Source organism: Oryctolagus cuniculus, chromosome 4 (genome assembly GCF_964237555.1).
Source record: "Oryctolagus cuniculus chromosome 4, mOryCun1.1, whole genome shotgun sequence".
Lineage (NCBI taxonomy): Eukaryota > Metazoa > Chordata > Mammalia > Lagomorpha > Leporidae > Oryctolagus > Oryctolagus cuniculus.
The window spans coordinates 17695052-17715067 of record NC_091435.1 but is presented as its reverse complement, the minus strand read 5'-3'; positions in this window follow the sequence as shown (position 1 = coordinate 17715067).

The window sequence follows — 20016 nt, the reverse complement described above, 5'->3', positions numbered from 1 at the left end:
ATGAGGGTGCAGGGGCCCAAGGATTTAGGCCATCTTCTACTGCTTTGCCAGGCCATAGCAGAGAGTTGGATTGGAAGTGGAATAGCTGGGACTCAAACCGGTGCCCATATGGGGATGCTGGCACTGTAGGTGGCAGCTTTACTCACTATGCCACAATGCTATCCCCACTCATTAACCTTTGACATACTCTGGGTCCCCATAAAGTAGCAGATTTTCACATGTTGGTAAAAGTACTCTCCTGAGGACTGAAGCCAGAAGACTAGTCCACCCACCTCATATAAACTCAAATACAACATTGTCCAAATTTTAACCATAGTGCTTCATGAGAGCAATAACTGCTTTAGGATCATGATTTTACTATAATTTGATACATGTTTATATTTATTAAAGAATGATCTCATATTGAAGAATATCTGATTTTTGCATGAATCTGTCATACTAAGAAGTGAACTGGATGACCCCAATGGCTAGAGCAGAGCCCATCCAAAGCCAGGAGTCAGGAGCCTCCTCCAGTCTCACATGCATGTGTAAGGGCCCAAGCACCTGGGCCATCTTCCACTGCCTTCTCAGGCCATCAGCAGGGAGTGAATCAACCAGGACGTGAATCAGTGCTCATATGGGATGCTACAGGCGGATACACAACCTACTATGCCACAGTGCTGGTCCTTAGTTTCTAAATAACGTGATGAGTCTTAACACTCAGGATCAGCCAAAGAAGCTATTTCATGACATGTTTCTGCACACTTTGTGAAGTCTTTTTAATTTGTAATGTAATCAGGTTACAGAGGAATGAGCTTACATATCATCACAACTATTTAGACACTGTTATTAGTGACTATGTGCACATGTTGTATACACAAGTGATGTGTTTGGAGGTTTGCATGGGTGCTGAGGACAGAGATATGAAAGGCTTAGAGGATTTACAAACTCAGCCAGGATGCAATTACCCTGTAGGCTTTCTGTTAGCATAGCTTTCCTTCTCTTGACTCAAAGTTGCCTTCTGAAGAACTGAATCAAGTTAATCGGCTGAGAAGAGAGACACATTAGTTATTGTATGCAGATTACTGATGATTTTCCTCTATCACTAGGGAGAGCTCAGCTCAAAGTTCATCTCATCTTACTGTTGGGGTTTCTTAAGAATGTGAACCTTGGAAGCACCTGTTAGTAACATGACTTGAAGTTCTCCATATTGTCCCCCCCCCCACTTTTGGATTCTGCTTCATCCAGCTGCTGATAATTAGAAAAACAAAGCAAATCCTTCTCATGGATGCTGTTCTCTGGAGAAAGCCCAAGGAGCATAAAGCCAAAGAATACCATAAGCCGTTTTGTTGTAAACCAGAAGACATGCTGCACACTATCCTTTTGACTGCAAAACCACAGGAATGGATTAACATCACTAACCACAAGAGACCTCTGTGGGTGAAACAAGAGGGCAGGCATGGGAAGAATATTCATCTATGATGTATGACCTTTATTTTTTTTTTAAATTTAAAAGCCACATATATTTGAATCAGTGCATTATAAACATATGAGCCCTATAGGATGAAAAATAGGGCTATAGAGAGCTGAGTTCGTTGCCAGAAGTTTTTGGGTTCAGAAAGCTTTTCAAATATACAGAGATGAATGTTCAGTGAACAAAGACAAAAATAAGAATTCAACAGCAAAGCAAAACTCTGGCACCAGATAAGCCCCTTCAATTAATCAATAAGTTATCTTTTAATATATTACATATGTATATATATATATGTATGTATGTAATATATTTAATGATGTATATAAACATACTTAGTGATAACCAAGAAAAGCATAAAGCTTGCATTTTGTTTAAATGCTTACAAAATGATCTACAGAAACAAAAGGATATGCATTTCCATATCCTGGATTCTTTATAAAATAAAGACAATGCATTTTAGCAATTTAACACATTAGTAACACTTTCCTTTGTTGAAGGAAATACAGCGTTTTGAACATGTAAAATATGAAAAGTATTTTTCTAGTTACTATGAAAGAATAGTCATAGGAGATAAATATTCACAAATATTACTTTTTAAAAGATTTATCCAGGGTGGAATGGGCACATGCAGGAAGCGTGAGCAAGGCTGCCAGATTGGTGTGCAGGCCCTGGAGGGGGCTGAAGACGTGGACCCCCGGGGATTCGGCCTCGAGGGTCTTCAGCCTCATTCCGAGAATGGTGGACGCCGACAATGTCAACGCCACCATCCTGGCTCAGGAGAATATCCTGGGGCGCTTTGAGCAGAACAATGAGATGCGGCTCAGTGCCCGCCTGCACCACAGGCAGATCCTGGTGGAGATGAAAGGCGACCTGGCCAGCATCTTCAGCTCCATCAAGATGGTGGAATGGAAAGCTGGCCTGGCATCACCCAGAGGCCTCATGGCCCAGAGACTTTCCCCCCTGGAGGACCGGGAGGACTCCCGCCCGCCAACACCACGCCCACCATCGCCTCATAGGAGCAGAGCACTGGGCTCCTAAGCCGCCGGTGCGGACATTATATCCCCCTCCTTCAGTCCCCGGCATTGAGGACTGTCTCGCGCTCAGCCTGGCTCCCCAGCCATCAGCAGCCACAGCTAATCAGATCTTTAAAAGAAGCCAAGTGAGTAACCTCTCTCACTGGTGCCCATAATCTGGTGTGGGGGGTTCAGGGTTGGGGGTCCCCTTCTGCCCCAGTGGGTGTCTGAGGTGGCAGCCAGCAACTTTGCCTCATGATCAGACATCAGCTTTTGTCACCCAGGACTCCTGGGGTTGGAGGGACAAAGCTTTCTCCAGGGGGGTTTGGATATCTTTAGGGGTCTTCGGTTAACACTGTTTCCTCCCTCAGAACAACACTTACTGCAACTGGTGTCTCAAGGTCTCCTAGATAGGTGGAAAGATTGAGACGGAATCTGGCCATGCACTCAGTTCAGAGCCCCCACAAAGTCTATGTGATTGTGGCCACTACTGTAGCCTCCAAGGAGTGACCCCTGCCACCTTGGAAAGCAGAGTTTAGTGGAGCATTTTTGTACTGGAAATTTACACGTGCTGTTAGAATGCTAAGAATAAAAGGGTCCGATACTGAAAAGGGAAAACAAAGAAAAAAATTTATTCATTTATTTACTTGAAAGCATCAGAGAGAGAGAGAGAGAGAGAGAGAGAGAGAGAGAGAGAGAAAGGTCTTCTATCATCTGGTTCACTGCTCTATTCCATAAATTCCAACAACAACCAGGGCAGGGTGGGATCTAGGTTTCCCACATGACAGGGACCCAAAATACCTGGTCCACCATCTGCAGCTGTGCCAGGTGCAAGTGCATTAGCAGGAAATTAGATTGGAACCTAAGCAGCCAGGACTGGAACTGATTTCTGGCATGGGATGCAGGCATCACAGTACTTCTCAATAGTAGTCCAGGATTCAAGACCTTATCCCCAATTACCTTTCAGATCTTATTACTATTCTACCTGCATAACCATTTCCTGGTTAAAAATGTCAAAAATGAACTCTACATTTCCAAAGAAATGTATGTCTTTGCACATAATGCCCCCCATCTTTGATTTTATAAGTCTTCGAGACATGATAAGCTAGTTGGGAGATTATTCTAGCAGAAGGCAAAGTGACAATTGGAGTCTGATATAGGGTGATGTAAATCGGGATGAAGATGAAGGCATAGAGTCAATGAATGCCAATGTACTGAATGAGATAGATTGTGGATATTATTTTGGAAGTATGAGGAAATAACATGTGTTAGTGGTGACCTAGTTTTCAAAATCTGGCAAGTGGAAGAATGATAATGTCATGAATACAAATAGGAATATAAAATATATAGGCTAGATTTGTGAGACAAATGAGATTTGTTATGCTATTTTAAATGTGGGCTATCTCTGAGGCATCTTGGACATCACGGAATTATATCAAAAGCTGGAATGAGAATTTAAACTACAACTCCCCTTTCATGGACAACTAGCTGGAAAATTATAGATAAAATTATGAGTATTTGGAGACTTGCGAGGAGAAAACCCATCAAGAAAAGAACATTGATGAATGCTCATTTTTAGAGAACGAGCAAAAGGCTGAAGAGCTCCCTGAGAACTGACACAAAAAAGCAACTTTTTCATGTCAACAAGTTTAAGAAAAAGGAATATCCAAAGCAGGGGATGTTGATAATGTTATACATTATAGAGATATAAGAATAAAAATATGACTAATCAAAGACCACAACTCCGTGGAAACCATAACTGGAGGAACACAACTCATCCAAGGACCAGCTGCAAGGATAGTCATAGTGCTTGCAAGTGAGTGTAAAATTAATAAAAAAGTCAGAAACAATTCTTTATTACTTGGGAATTTGAAGATAAAAAAGTTAACAGTGTAATAGAGGAATGAGGTTGAAATGCGATACTATTATCTGAATATATTCTTCAAATTGCACTGATTGTGAAAATTCAGATAACAAAAGTGAAGATTGCAAATCTTTGATTTGAGGAGGAAAAAACAAAATCCAATTCTAGCCATGCCTTAACTATTATAAAACATACTTCCACACCAAAAATTATCTAACAGAAACACCTGCTCAATATAAAATAATTAACTTCAATTAGGTAATAGTTTTAAGTGTAGGGAAGAGCTTTGTAGTACAGTGGGTTAAGTCACCACATGATCCATCCCTATCCCATATTGGAATGCCAGTTCAATCCCTGTCTACTCTGCTTGCTATCCTGCTCTCTGTTAATTTGCCTGGGAAGCAGTAGCTGATGGCTCAAAAGACACTGGCACCCACTTGGGAGACCAGAAGTTTTTGGCTTGTGACTTCAGCATAGCCCAGATCCAGCTGTTGGGGCATTTAAGAGTGAATCAACATAAGGAAGATTTATTTTTGTCTTTTCCTCTCTCACTGTCACTTTTTCAAATAAATACATAAATCTAAAAAAATCAAATGTAAAGAACTCATTACTAAGTATGCATGAGTATGTTATAAAAATTCCATGTGATATTGGATATTGATATTTTTTGTTTCCACACTGTAAAAATATGCATTGTGATATAAATAAAAATTAAATGTTAAAGATATATCTGGATTAGAACCTTAACAAAGTACACTTCAACTATGATTTCCCCAGAAAGCTCTATAATTATTCAACCTGTTTCTCAGAGTACAAAAGGACCGAACAACTCACACTTGCTGATATTAAAAAAATTGATATCTTAACAAACCTTGAGTCCTCATTTTTCACCAGACACTGCTATTTCTTACAATTACTTTTTTTAAAAAAAGGTTCTGTTTATTTTTCTTTGTTTTATTTGAAAGTCAGAGACAGATAGATAGACTGAGAAGAGCTCTTCTGTCTACTGGTTCACTGTCCAAAAACTCACAAAAAAGAGGACTGGGTCAGACCAAAGTCAGGAACCCAGAACTCAGTTCAAATCTCCGACATTGGCGACCGGGACTCAATTGCTTGAGCCATAATTTGTTGCCTCACAGGATGCTCAGAAGCAAGAAGCTGAAAAAGTAAGCAGAGACGGGAATAGGAACCAGACACTCTGATATGGGATGTGGGCATCCCAGGCGATGTCTTAACCCCTATACCGAATGCTTGCCCTACATTTACTTCTTATAACAACTCCATGATGTAATTAATGTAGCATTAGCCTAATTTTAAGGATGATGAAACTGAGGCCACAGAAAACAAGTAGCAGAATTGCCTGAAGTCACAGACTTAAAAATAGTAAAACTTAGACTTGAACTCTGGTTTTCAATATCCTTAATCCATTGAGGATAAGTGTCTACTAATTAAGTAGGCTTGTTATGTTAAAGTGATATTAAATATAGTCATAATGCAAGCTCCATCTGGTTAGAAAATAGGTCTTTCATGAAAGTCATTGACTTCAACAGAATGGATTGTTTGTGTGATCAATGGGAGGTAGTATTCCCTGAGATATCCTAAAATAAGCTAGAAAATCAGTGCCACAATGGTTGCTAATTGTAGTACTCTGTTCAAGGTGTAAAGTTCAGAAAAATGCTTTTAAAATATATTTAAAGTATCTGCTTAAATAAAATTTATAGGGAGTGGGGAGAAAGGATTAGCAGGCGGTGTGTCTGGGATTTCCTTAAAGAGCTGAAGGCTATCAGGGGAACTCAATTTTGAATCCACATATTCATAGAGGACCTTATAATCTGATATGTAGTCTAATTTGGATGTGGGGCAACTCTCTGAAGATGACAGGGAGAGTGTTTGGATCCTGATAAATCAGTTACTGCTGTAGTGTGAACAACCCAAGTCAAAAATCAAATCATCCTTGACTAAAGCAAGTATTGGATCAAGATGAAAGAATCTGTGTACCTATAAAGATCAGGAACATGACAAAGTGACCCTAGCATGAGATATCATAAAAGAGGCCTTCCACAGTAGGAATAATATAAATAAATGTGCTTAAGTGTTTACAATAGTTCTTTGAGAGAGAGAAGTGATCCTCTGGTTGGCACCACATGAAACTGATTTAATCACTATAATAGGGAACATAGATAAATGCTTTGTGAAAGGAAAATTCTATAACAGAACATTTAGGAGGAAAATCATTATTTTTCTGTGCCTAGAAGGTATCATAACAAGAAAAATCAAGTAGTATATTGTGTGAACTCCAGGTAATTGATGTTTGATGAAAGAAAGGATGGAGGTGGGGAAGGGGATGCACTAAGGAGAAACTGTAAACCCAGCCAGTTCCTTTTGCTGCAAAATTGCTTCCTGTTATAAAGTACTAAAATTCAAAGAGGTTACAGTTTGGTCTAGGGAAGGTACACAAAATAAATATCTAAAGTCCTTGAAAATTGCATTAGCCTTACACCACAATGAAAGCAAAACACTGAGTCAAAGTGAAAATAAATCTATTTCTCATATTATTACTTTTCTTTTTGAAATTTGGCAAAATATGACAGCATATTATTATCCAAAATTATTCTGTGGGTTCCAAATGCTTTTCTTTAAAAATATTAAACTTCCATTTTCAAATGAATATTACATAAGAAGTATGAAGAGATATAATAATAATACAAAATTTATTTTCATACCCAGATTCTAAATATTTGAGAAAAGGCTTGTATCATTTTCACCAATATGTAAGCAACGAACTTACGGTGTATTGATTTTGTAATGAGGGAAAGTTACAAAGCATTGGCTATGACAGTAGGAGCATATACCCTAAATCATAGCCAGAAAATCCCCCAAACATGAAATAGAAAAGAAGAAAAAGATAGAAAATGAGTTAGATACAAAAGAATAGTCTATAAAACCCACAACTTTCATGTATAGCGTTGTACCAGGGAAACAGGATTAACCATATGTAGATTCAACATTTTCAGGTCTTAAGATAACTGAGTCCACTGCTTGAAATACAAAGTGCAAAACAACCCAGGAAGCACAGTTTATTCTTTAAAATATTCAAACATTTCCGTCTTTAAAAAGATTTTTATTTATTGATTTTGAGAGGCAGAATTATGGGGTGGAGGGAGATACAGAGAGAAAGGTCTTCCGGGCCGGCGCCGCGGTTCACAAGGCTAATCCTCTGCTTTGAGGCGCTGGCACACCGGGTTCTAGTCCCGGTCGGGGCGCCGGATTCTGTCCTGGTTGCCCCTCTTCCAGGCCAGCTCTCTGCTGTGGCCAGGGAGTGCAGTGGAGGATGGCCCAAGTCCTTGGGCCCTGTACCCCATGGGAGACCAGGATAAGTACCTGGCTCCTGCCATCAGATCAGCACAGTGCTCCGGCCGCAGCGCGCCGACTGTGGCGGCCATTGGAGGGTGAACCAACGGCAAAGGAAGACCTTTGTCTCTCTCTCTCACTGTCCACTCTGCCTGTCAAAAAAAAAAAAAAAAAAAAAAAAAAAAGGTCTTCCATTTTCTGGTTCACTCCCAAATGGCCTCAAAGGCCAGAGGTGGGCAGACCAAAGACTGGAGACAGAGGCTTCTTCCAGGTCTCTCACATGGGTGCTGGGGCCCAATCACTTGGGACATCTTCTACTGCTTTCCCAGGCCACAGGCTGCCACCCAAACATTTACATTTTAATGAGTTAATTCCCATGCCTTGGCTAAACAAGCAGAACAAGACAAGCTAGGTAAGCCAGAGAATGGAGATATAACGCTCATGTGTGAACAATAATCTGAGAGAGGATGAGGATCTAATTCAGGCTATCAGTGGACATAGTAGGGCACTGTGGTTAGTAGGCTAAGCTTTCACCTGTGGCACCAGCATCCTATATGTGTGCTAGTTCGAGTCCTGGCTGCTCCTCCTCTGTTCCAGGAGGAGGAGTTATAGGATTTGTTTAGAACACAATGATTTAGAACAAAATTTTTAAAATATCACCCGTATTTTTTCTGTGAAATATAATAGTCTGACAAAACACAATTTTTAAAAAGAGGGAGTATGTGTTATAAATCATAAACATAGATGATTTGTTTTCTTATAAATGAATTTATAACATATTTGGGTGAATGATCTTTCTTTTGTTACTACTTTTTAGGTTATATGAAATTAGATAAAAACAAAGGAAGATTAGCTTTCAGTCATTTACCATTTGTCTGTATTAATATTATTAATTAATTTATAATTAATTAATATCATCTTTATTAATACCAAAAAATTTAAAATAACTACAAATAATAGCCAACATATATTGTTTCAAGTATGTTTTGAAATATGATTTTATATGTGAGAAAGAGGAGACCATTGGTAGATTTTTTGGTTGGAGAAAAACAGAGATTTTATTTTTTTTTTGGTTTGGTTTGATTTTGTTTTTAATTTCTCTTCAGGTAATATCCAGTTAAATCAGTATACTAAAAGTCTACAAAAAATTATCCAAAATCTTTTAATAGGTAAACTCAGTATAAAAAAAGGAAGTACTTGACCTGCCAGGAAAAGCAAATGTATTCATTAGTTACTGTAATATCTTTAACTGCGTTTTCATAACACTAAAACAAAAAATTTAAGAGCAAGAAAAGTACTTGGACTATTTTATGAGTTTTGCCCAGTAAAATTTATTTGCTGAGCTCCCCTAAAGCAAAGGGCAATTGTAAATCTCCTATGGGACTATAAAGTCATTGAAAAGAAGACCATGTCTCATTCACCTTCTAATACCTCACAACTAGAGCAGTACTGGACCCCAAGTAAGTGATTTAATTTTCTGTGAACTAAGTTTTTAGTTGTTGGGACTCAATAGAAACTGCCAGGAACATTACACACTACGCACACACACGCACACCCCACACAAAATTCCTGGTCACAAATATGACGAAGGCAAACATTGCAGGACCTTCCCTGTTGCTGTCTTTGCCTCTCACCTTGTCCCTGATTTCCTTGCTTTGCTAATTCTTTGCCTTTGAAGGCTCAGCTCAGCACATTCTCCCGAAATCCTTGCTTCATCTACTGGACCTGGAACTTTCTCAAGCATTTTTCCATTGTGTTATTTTTATCAGAGCCCCTCCCTCTATTCAGCTTCTCCATTTCCATATTTCCTCGCCCACTAAGCTGTCTGAAACCAGGACCATGCCTGATCTATTTAATTTTGGGGGTACACACTATGCTAGCAACTAATTATACTTCTAAAACATACTTGTCAAGTAAAAAATCAGTGTAGTTAAGGAATCTGTAAAAACAATATTTTATTACTTATTTAGCTCATTAACTCCCGGATAAAAGGGTGCACTTTCTTGAGATATTTGTTTGATGAGGAAGCAGCCATATAAGCAACTTTACCCACCACCACGAAATCACTGTGTCTGTTTAGTGTTGCCACAGGAAATATGTTGTATCTGTAAAGGAGAAGGTCATAGAGGAAAGAAAAATGTCACATATGACTGATTTAGATAATTGGAAGAAAAAAATAGAGTAGTGGTGCTTGAAAAAACAGAGCTATGGGGGGCGGGAAGATATTTTACATCCTCTGGTTCACCCCCAAGGTGGCTGCAATGGTTAGGGCTGAGCCAGGCTGAAGCCAGGAGCCAGGAACTTCTTCCATGTCTTCTACCTGAGTGCAGGGACACAAGTACTTGGGCAATCCTCCACTGCTTTCCCAGGTGCATTAGTAGGTAGCTGGATTGGAAGTGGAGCAGCTGGGACTCGACCAGGCATCCATAGGGATGCTGGCATCGCAGGCTGTGGCTTCATCCACCATGGCTCAAATTAAAATTTAATTCTAATTCAAATTTACTTGTCTCTTTTATTACGGACCTCAACTTTAGAGGTACCATTTGCTTGTTATTCTTGTTACAAAACACACAGAAAATTACTTTTATACAATGTATGTTTCTTAAAGTCAGGATTTGTATCTTTTTTATCATTGTATACTCAGTGCCTATAGCTGTTTATGACACATAATAACTAATCAATACATATTTGCTGAGTAAGCTAATGAATAAAAATAGAAAAGTCACCATCAATGCTTGTCTTTAGTATATTATTTGTATAGTTTATGAAGGATTTCTAAGTTTTTCAGCATATATAATTTAAATTATTTGATATAAAATAATTTTAAAAATTAAAAATGAGTTTAAAACTAACATAGTTGGTTAATAGAATGTACCTGATTAATAGTACTTAATTTTACACAAAACTTAATTTAGTATTTATTAGTTTTATTCTTTAAAATGTGATTATGGGGATGGGTGTTGTGATGCAGCAGGTAAAACTACCGTCTGCTATGTGGCATCCCATGGGACACTCATTGTGTTCTGGCTGCTCCAGTTGTGATACAGCTCCCTGCTAATGGCCTTGGACAGCAGCAGAAAATCACTGAGTACTTGGGCCCATGCCATCTCTGGGGGAGACCAGGATGAAGCTCCTGGCTCTTGTTTTTGGCCTGGCCTAGCTCGGTCCATTTTGGTCATTTGGGGATTGAACCATGGATTGAAGATATTTCTCTCTCTCTCTCTCTCTCTCTCTCTCTGACTTTCAAATAAATAAATAAACCCTTTAAAAACAGTAAATTTTCACGACATACGAAATAAAAACAGTGATGCAGCAGTTAATGGTCAACTAATTCAGTTGAATTGTTTGAAATGTTTTCTCCTAATAGAGTTAAAATTTTCATATAATCTTTCCATGTCAGTTTTCCTAGCACACACACACACACACTGACTGTTCTGAATTGGATAATTTTCATGTATTTATATGTTCATATTGTTTGATTATATATCTTCTCAATATGATATTGTTTATAATTGGCATTTTCAACAAATTTTTAGATTCCACCTCAGATGCTTGAAGTCAAAAAGTCCAGGGACGGTGGCCAGCATCTGTGTGATTACCTTCCATGCTGAACTTCATGAACCATTGGTCTATAGCAATACTTGTGCATCCCAGTAACTGAAGGACTTGTGTGATCCATTTCCCTCTAGTTATAATTAAAGAAAAAATGAACTTCATGACATCTTTAATTTTAAATTAAAGGGATTTTTTCTTTATCAATTTATTTTGATCTAAGTTCAATCCATCATAAAAAGCTTCTCAGTTTATTCTGAGTCAAATTGTAAAAAACCCATTATGCACTTTAAACTGTATCCGAATTTGGTCATTCGACCACTCATTTTTGTAATTACGGTGGAAAACACAAATCAGCTTCTGAGTTACAGCATAATTTCCTTGAATTGATGAGGAAATAAATTTCCTGAAGAAGGTTGTTACCTCTTTGACCATTTTTTTAACCAGGTAAAGAAAATAAAAGAGCTCTCCTGAGTGTGTTTATAACCCACTCAGGCAAATTTTCGGATGATTTTATAACTGAAACAAAGGACATAATTTCACCAAATGGACTTTTGCTCTTGCTGGTTGTGTTAGTCTATTCTCTACTTTTATAACAAAATACTTGAAATGCATACTTTATAAAGGAAAAGTTTATTTAACTCATAGTTCTAGAGGTTTAAGTTCATGGTATTGACATCTGTTCAACTCTGGTGATGGCCTAATGATGGGTGGCATCACAAGGCTAAACCCATTCTAACAGGAACAGAGATCCTGAGGGACCTACACTAGTCCTTTATGAGGATGGAACTCTCAGTGACCTAATTATTTTGTATTAGACACTATGTCTTTTAAAGTTTCATCACCTCTATGTCACTAGCAAAGACCAAGCTTCCAACACATAAACTTTTGGAAGCCATGCTTAAATGGTATCCAAAGCATGGTACTTGTCAGGACTTTTTGCCCACTTATCCTAAACTAAAACTTTAAAGGGACTTAACTTCCTGCTTTGTGGTTGGAGGAATCATTTTTTTAAAAATTCTGTTTCAGGGGCCGGCGCTATGGCGCAGTGGGTTAACACCCTGGCCTGAAGGGCTGGCATCCAATATGGGCACCAGTTCTGGTCTCGGCTGCTACTCTTCTGATCCAGCTCTCTGCTATGGCCTGGGAAGCAGTAGAAGATGGCCCAAGTCCTTGGGCTCCTTCACCCACATGGGAGACCCGGAAGAAGCTCCTGACTCTTGGCTTTGGATCGGTGTAGCTCCAGCTGTTGCAGCCAACTGGGGAGTGAACCAGTGGATCAATGGATGCAAGACCTCTCTCTCTCTCTGTCTCTACCTCTCTCTGTAACTCTGTCTTTCAAATAAATAAAATAAATCTTAAAAAAAATAAATAAAAATTTTCTTTCATTGATACTTTGCATTGTATCACTGGGAAACACCCAGATGAATCAAACAAATGTTATTACCACAGCTACATTATAATTAATTATAGAATAAGTAAATCATCCTGAAAAAAAAAGAAAGGTTTATGTAGCAACACATTGGTAATATTACTAGCAATTTTCTGTATTGATGGAAATCCTGATGAATAGGTGTTTCCAATTCTCATTAAGACTGGCAGCTCTATCACCACTTAAATAATTATGTCACTCAAATAATGTCAAGAGGCTGTGCCTATGCCCAAGCTTTATTTTTTTTAAGATTTATTTATTTATTTGAAAGGCAGAGTTACAGTGAGGCAGAGGCAGAAAGTCAGAAAGAGAGAAGAGAGAGAGAGAGAGAGAGAGAGAGAGAGAGAGAGAGAGGTCTTCAAACTACTGGTTCATTCCCAAAATGGCTGCTATGGCCAGAGGTGGACTGATCTGAGGCCAGGAACCAGGAGCTTCCCCCAGGTCTCCCACATGGGTGCAGGGGCCCAACCACCTGGGCCATCCTCTTGCATTCCCAGGCACATTAGCAGGGAGCTGGATTGGAAGTGGAGCAGCCAGGACTTGAACTGATGCCCATATGGGATGCTGGTACTGCAAGCGGCTGCTTTACACACTATACCACAGAGCTGGCCCTCATGCCCAAAATTTGCATGACAAATTCTATAAGGAAAATGGTTGGATTCAAATAAAAACAAACAAAATACTTATAGTTGGACATATTCTTAGCAGAGTTTGTTAGGACAAAGGAATTTACAAGTTACATTGACACCATTTGAATTCTTGGAATGTGACATACATATGAGAAATACAAGCTCTGATTTGCTAATAATCAAAACACATAATGGCCACTCAGAATAATTACAGCAACTTTGGCAGATGATAAAAGGATAGATAGAAAGATGATATAGGACGTAGGTAGGTAGGTAGATAGATAGATAGCTCTGTTGTGCCCCAGCTTATGAATATAATTGCACAATCATGGAGCATTTATGCCTCTGATTTTCCTGCTATCAAGCAAATCACAATAATGGCAATGAGACAAGAAAACAGAAATTATCCTCTGCTTGGATTCCTGCTGTTGGATATGAATGGGTTTGTGTTTCTCCCTCTTCCCTGGCCGGGGAGCTAATTATGGCTGATAGAGTCTTGAGGATGGAATTTGATCCCCATGGGAAATAAAGAGGCAATGGATTGGTTGTGTGCTGTAGACAACCAGTACTGGCTTAAAAGAGCCAATTGTTATATTTCCAAAAATGTTACAAGCTAAATGTTGAATGTATTATTAAAAAGTAAATTATAGGAAATGCATATTTGAGCTAATTAAGACACTTGAGATGCCCGTGTCTCGTATAAAACTGCCTGAGTTTGATTACTAGCTCTGGCTCACAATTCAAGATTCCTAATGTGTGTCCTGGGTGAGAACAGGTGACAGATTGGGTAGCTGGGTCTCTGCTATGCACATAGCCGACAACAACTGAATTCTTGACTCCTAGCTCTAGTTTTGAGCCCATCCCTTGGTCACTATATATTTTTGGAGCCAATCAGCTGATGGGACTTCATGTCACTGACTCCCTCTCTAATATAAATAAATAATATAAACAGAATTAATTAATTCTGTTTTTTTAAGAAGTTAAAGAATACTTAAGTTCATCCCTTTCTAATTGTTTTATTTCGTTTCAAAATTATACTCTTGGATTATGTCTATTACATCTCTGTGGTGCCATGTTCCTCTTTTGGATTCTGTATTTAGTGATATCATGTTTGTAGTTTTAAAATGAACATGTTGGGGCCAGCGCCATGGCTCGCTTGGTTAATCCTCTGCCTGCGGAGCCGGCATCACATATGGGTGCCGAGTTCTAGTCCCAGTTGCTCCTCTTCCCATCCAGGTCTCTGCTGTGGCCTGGGAAGGCAGTGGAGGATGGCCCAGGTGCTTGGGACCCTGAACCTGCATGGGAGACCAGGAGTAGGCACCTGGCTCCTAACTTCGGATATGTGCAGCACGCCAGCTGTAGTGGCCATTTGTGGGGGGTGAACCAATGGAGGGAAGACCTTTCTCTCTGTCTCTCCCTCTCACTGTCTAACTCTGAACATGTTGAGAAAAGTTATACCATAGAAGTCAGCAAATACTACCAATCATGGTTTCATGAAAATACTAGAATTTTTATATATTCTCTGAATGATTATTGCAATATAAATTATTTCAATAATTTATAATTTTATATTATATCAAAAGTGTTGCAATTAAAATCTTAGCATACCACCTTATATGGAAAAGTAATGTATTTGCAAAGCTATATGCCTATAAACACAAAAACTGTATTTGGCTTTTAGTATTTGTAGATCTTTCTCCACACAGAAGATTGCTGACAGAATGTTTCTGCTTGGGATATTCACATTTTAACATAGTATGAAAGCATATCCATGTTGTAGAAACCATGCTTTATCATACATAAACCATATGTAAATGATAACTATACTACCATTCTGTTTTTCATTTTCAATAGTGTACTCAATAAATTACTTGGAATATTCAACACTTTGTTATAAAATAGGTTTGTATTAGATGAGTTTTCGCAATGGTAGCTAAATGTAATGTTTGACCATATTAAAGATAGGCTAAACTAAGATATGTTGTTTGGTAGGTTAGGTGTGTTCAATGCATTTTTTGACCTATGATATTTTCTACTTATAATGGATATATCATTATGTAAGCCCACTGTAAGTCTAGGAGCATTGATATTTTTGTTATCAAAGTAATTCCTGGGGCCGGTGCTGCAGCGCAGTGGGTTAAAGCCCTGGCCTGAAGCGCCGGCATCCCATATGGGTGCCAGTTCTAATCCCAGTTGCTCCTCTTCTGATCCTGCTCTCTGTTATGGCTTGGGAAAGCAGTAGAAGATGGCCCAAGTGCTTGGGCCCTTGCACCCACGTGGGAGACCCGGAAGAAGCTCCTAGATCCTAGCTTCAGATCAGAGAAGCTCTGGTTGTTGTGGCCATCTGGGGAGTGAACCAGCAGATGGAAGACCTCTCTCTCTGTCTCTACCTCTCTCTGTAACTGTCTCTCAAATAAATAAAATAAATCTTTAAAAAAAGTACTTCCTATTTTGCTGTTACTAGTTTATAATCCTGCCAGCTATGAGGAGGATTTTTGGTTCTCTGTGTTTACATCTTCCGCTTATAGTTACCTTCTTAAATTTTGAAGGAAAAGTTTTCTCATATTTACTTCCTGGTTTTTCTCTGATTTCCCTGATTAAACAAAGCTGCATGTTTTATGAAATATAAAATTTGGAAAGTCAGAAAATTAAATATGCACCAGTAAAATATAAATACATAGAAAGCATGGGTGAATATAGGAATATCACAACATGTGGAATTCAAGACAAATGCTATGAAATGAAGAAAGAAGGGAGAATTGTTATGTAAAAAGTATAAAATCTGCCAAATAATGTGATATATATATTTTAATACATATATATTTAAAATCCATATATGAGAAAACATGTGGTGTTTATGTATTTGTCTTTCTGTGTCTGGTTTATTTCTCCTAGCATATGATCTCTAATTCCACTCATTTTGTTAAAATTGTCAGAATTTCATTTTTATCATGGGTGATTAATATCCCTTTGTGTGTATATACCATATTTTCTACTTTCAGGTTGATTATGTATCTTTGTTATTATGAATACTGCTGCAATGAGCATGACATTGTAAATATCTCTTTCACATGTTGATTTCATTTTCTTTATATGTTTTCCATGAAATGCTATACCTGAGTCACATAGCTGAGTAGTATTTATTTTCTTGTGGAATCTTTCTACCATTTTCCACAATGGCTGTACTAATTTGCATTCCCATCAATAGTGTATTCATGTTCCTTTTTCTCTACTTAGCTAGTATTTAGCTAGTATACTTAGCTAGTATTTGTTATTTTTTGTCTTTATTATTCTTCCCTGTGCTGAAATTTCCTGTTTGAAGGATGATTTGTGTGTGTGTGTGTTTGTGTGTGAAAACATAAAGAATCAAATTGTCAGTTTCACTTACATGGTGAGTGGCATTATCCAATATCAAGGTTTCCTGGTATCTACAAGGTACAAGCAAACAGGGAGAGGAAGGGAGAGGCTTTTAGCACCAGGGTAGTTGCCTGCATCCTGCCTTTTCTAGTTATTGTGCACTGTTCCAGGTTAATCAATGGACTTTTTAAGTTAAGGACCAAAGTAAAATATGAATGGAATATGAATGGTATATTTAATAGTTATAGTTTTACAATTTTATGTAATTAAATTTCTATGTTTTAAAATTCTATGTAATTAAAAGATGAGCTATAATTATCAGGATACAAAACAAAAACTCTGTAATTTCCCTCTGACTTCAAATGCTGCTTCACCTTCATAGGCAGCCAAATTCATAGTTTCTTATGAATTCTTCAATACAAATATTTAAGGAACAATTTAAGTTTACTCAAGATTTTTTTAAGCACATTAAATCTATGTGTATTTATTCGAAATTAGCAGGTTAGGTCCATATCAAGTTTAAGAGAGGAAAAAATAATCAAATGTCTTCAAAATGAATGATCCATTGATAATAAACACCACTTTTTGTTATAAGTGTTTCCCAATGGTTTCAGTTTAAGCTTTATTAAAATATTCACCATAACCTGAGTTAAGTGATTAATTATATTTAACTGGTAAATCACACTACTTTTGCTTAAGACACATTATTTGATACTGTCTTTGTTTAACACTCACATTGTTAAGCATGAGCTTGCATAAATGGTCTGTTTTATATAACTAAATTTTTCAAACATCTTACTGAAGTTATTACATACAAGTTAATTCATCCAGATTGTATTTCTTGGCAAAAATAAAATAGAAAATATGCAGCAATATGCATGGATAATGAGAGAATTTTGATAACTTAACATTTAATAGATTTTTCCTGGAACTAATTAGTTCTTCTAAAATTCTGCTTGCTCTGGTAGCTGCTGTTGGGCAGGAAAGTTTTGGCATCATGAGTCAGACATTCTGGATTAGCTGATGAAGATCAAATAACGTTCAGTCCTGGAAGAGTACTTACATAACTCCATATGTGTATACTATGCATAATACGTTCAGGAAATAAAATAAGCAATGAAAAGTAGCCTACAGAATAAATATGCTGGAAATGAAATACACTAATACAGAAAGTAAAGCACATTTTGTAAAATGTGTATTATTCTTCATGGGTTATAAATGAATGTTATAACATTAAAACAGCACATGTTAGGTTATGATTTCAGAGAATACACTATATTATTCAAGCTTTTGTAGATAATACTATCTCAAAATAATTGTTTTGCAAAGCTGCTGCTATTGTTACAAAAGTTTAATCTAATTAGAAATGGTAAGATTATAATCTCAGTTGTTCTCCCTCTTAATACTGTGGTTTAGAGAGCTTTGAACAAGTTTTTAAGCCTTAAAAGAAAAATATTTACAAAAATATAGATACAGCCAAAATATGATGGCTTATTTTCACACTAGTTATAATATAAACACTTGAATAATTTGTGTTCCAATTAATATTTGTGTTATTACACATACACATACAACAATATTATCATTTATTTTATATGTGAAAATGCAGGGGTCAGAACTGTGGCCTAGAAGTTGAAGCTTCCACCTGCAGTGACAGCATACCATATGGGGGCCAGTTTGAGTGCTTGCTGCTCCACTTTTAATTCAGTCCCGTGCTAATGCACCTAGGAAAGCAGTGGAAGAGGTCCAAGTACTGGCCCCTCCCTGCACCCATGTGGAAGACCTGGATGAATCTCCAGGAGCCTGGCTTTAGTCTGGTCTAGCTATAGACATTGTGGCCATCTGTGGAGTGAAAAAGTGCATGGAAAATATCTCTGTCTCTCTGTTTCTGAATCTCTCCCTCTCTCTCCAACTCTGACTTTCAAATAAATAAACTTTTAAATAAATAAATAAAAATAAAATATATATTAGAGCATTGTGAACTACAGTCTCCCCACTATGAGTTTCACCCCAGGAATGTATTGTTTCAGCCAACTCTGATTTTTCGTACTCATTATCTCCACTTCTCTCTACCTCCCTACTGCCCCCTAACCAGAGACTCTAGTAAACGCCATTCTGAGTTTGGATTTAGCTGGCTGGTTTCCACATACTGTTTTACTGTATCTGCCATACTTCATTTAACCTAATATCCTCCAATTCTGCCCGTTTTGCTGCAAATGTCAGGATTTCTTTATTTTTCTATATGAATAGTATTCCATTTTGTATATAACTTCAATCTTTGTTTATTCATCTGATGCTGGGCCTTGGCTAATTCCACAGCATGGCTATTGTTAACAATGCTGATAGAAACAAGAGGGAGCAGGTATCTTTCTGAGACAATAATTTCATGTCTTTTGTATATGAATACAGAGTAGTGGGAATCCTGGATCCTATGACAGTTCCGTTACTAATTATCTGAAGATTCTCTATTTTATTTTCTAAAAGGCTGTGATAATTTACATTCTCACCAACAGTATATGAGTTCACTTTTCTTCATTCCTTTCCCAGCATCTGTTAGTTTCTGTATTTTTCTCTTTTTTTTTTGTAATAGCCAATTAGACAGGAGTGATATCTCTTTGTAATTTTGATTTGCATTTTCTTGATAACTAACAATATTTAGCATTTTATATATTTGTTGATTATTTGTATTTATAGTTTTGAAAACTATTTAGGTCCTTTGTTCATTTTGCAACTTTTTTGGGGGGGTGAGAACGATTTCTTGAATTTTTGATATATCCTGAATGTTAATAAGGAGCTTACCAATATTTTCTCCCACTCTGTGGAATATCCCTTCATCCTATCCATTGTTTCCCTTTTTACGCAAAAGCTTCTTAGTCTGATATAATCTCTTTGTCTACTTTACTTTGTTGCCTGTGATTCTGGGGTTTTATCCCCAAAATATCATTGCCTACACCAATATCTTAAACTGTTTTCTTTTTATTTTCTTCTAGCAATTTCATATTTTCCATTTATGTATTTGATTTCTTTTGCATATATGGTGAGAAGTAGGGTTCTAATTTCATTTTTCTACATATGTATATCCTGTTTTGCCAGACTCCATTTATTAAAAGAACTTAGCCCTTCTCCCATGCATATTCTTGGCACCTTTGTCAAAAACCTGTTAGCTGTATGAACGTGGATGAATTTCTGGGTTCTACATTCTGCTACATTAATGTGTGTCAGTTTTTATGAATTAGAGTATTATTTTAATTACTATTGCTTTGTATATGTTTGCACTCATATACTGTGATTAGACTGTTTTGGATCATGGTTATTTTGGCTATTCTGGGTCTTCTGTGGTTCCATATGAATTTTAGAATTGTTTT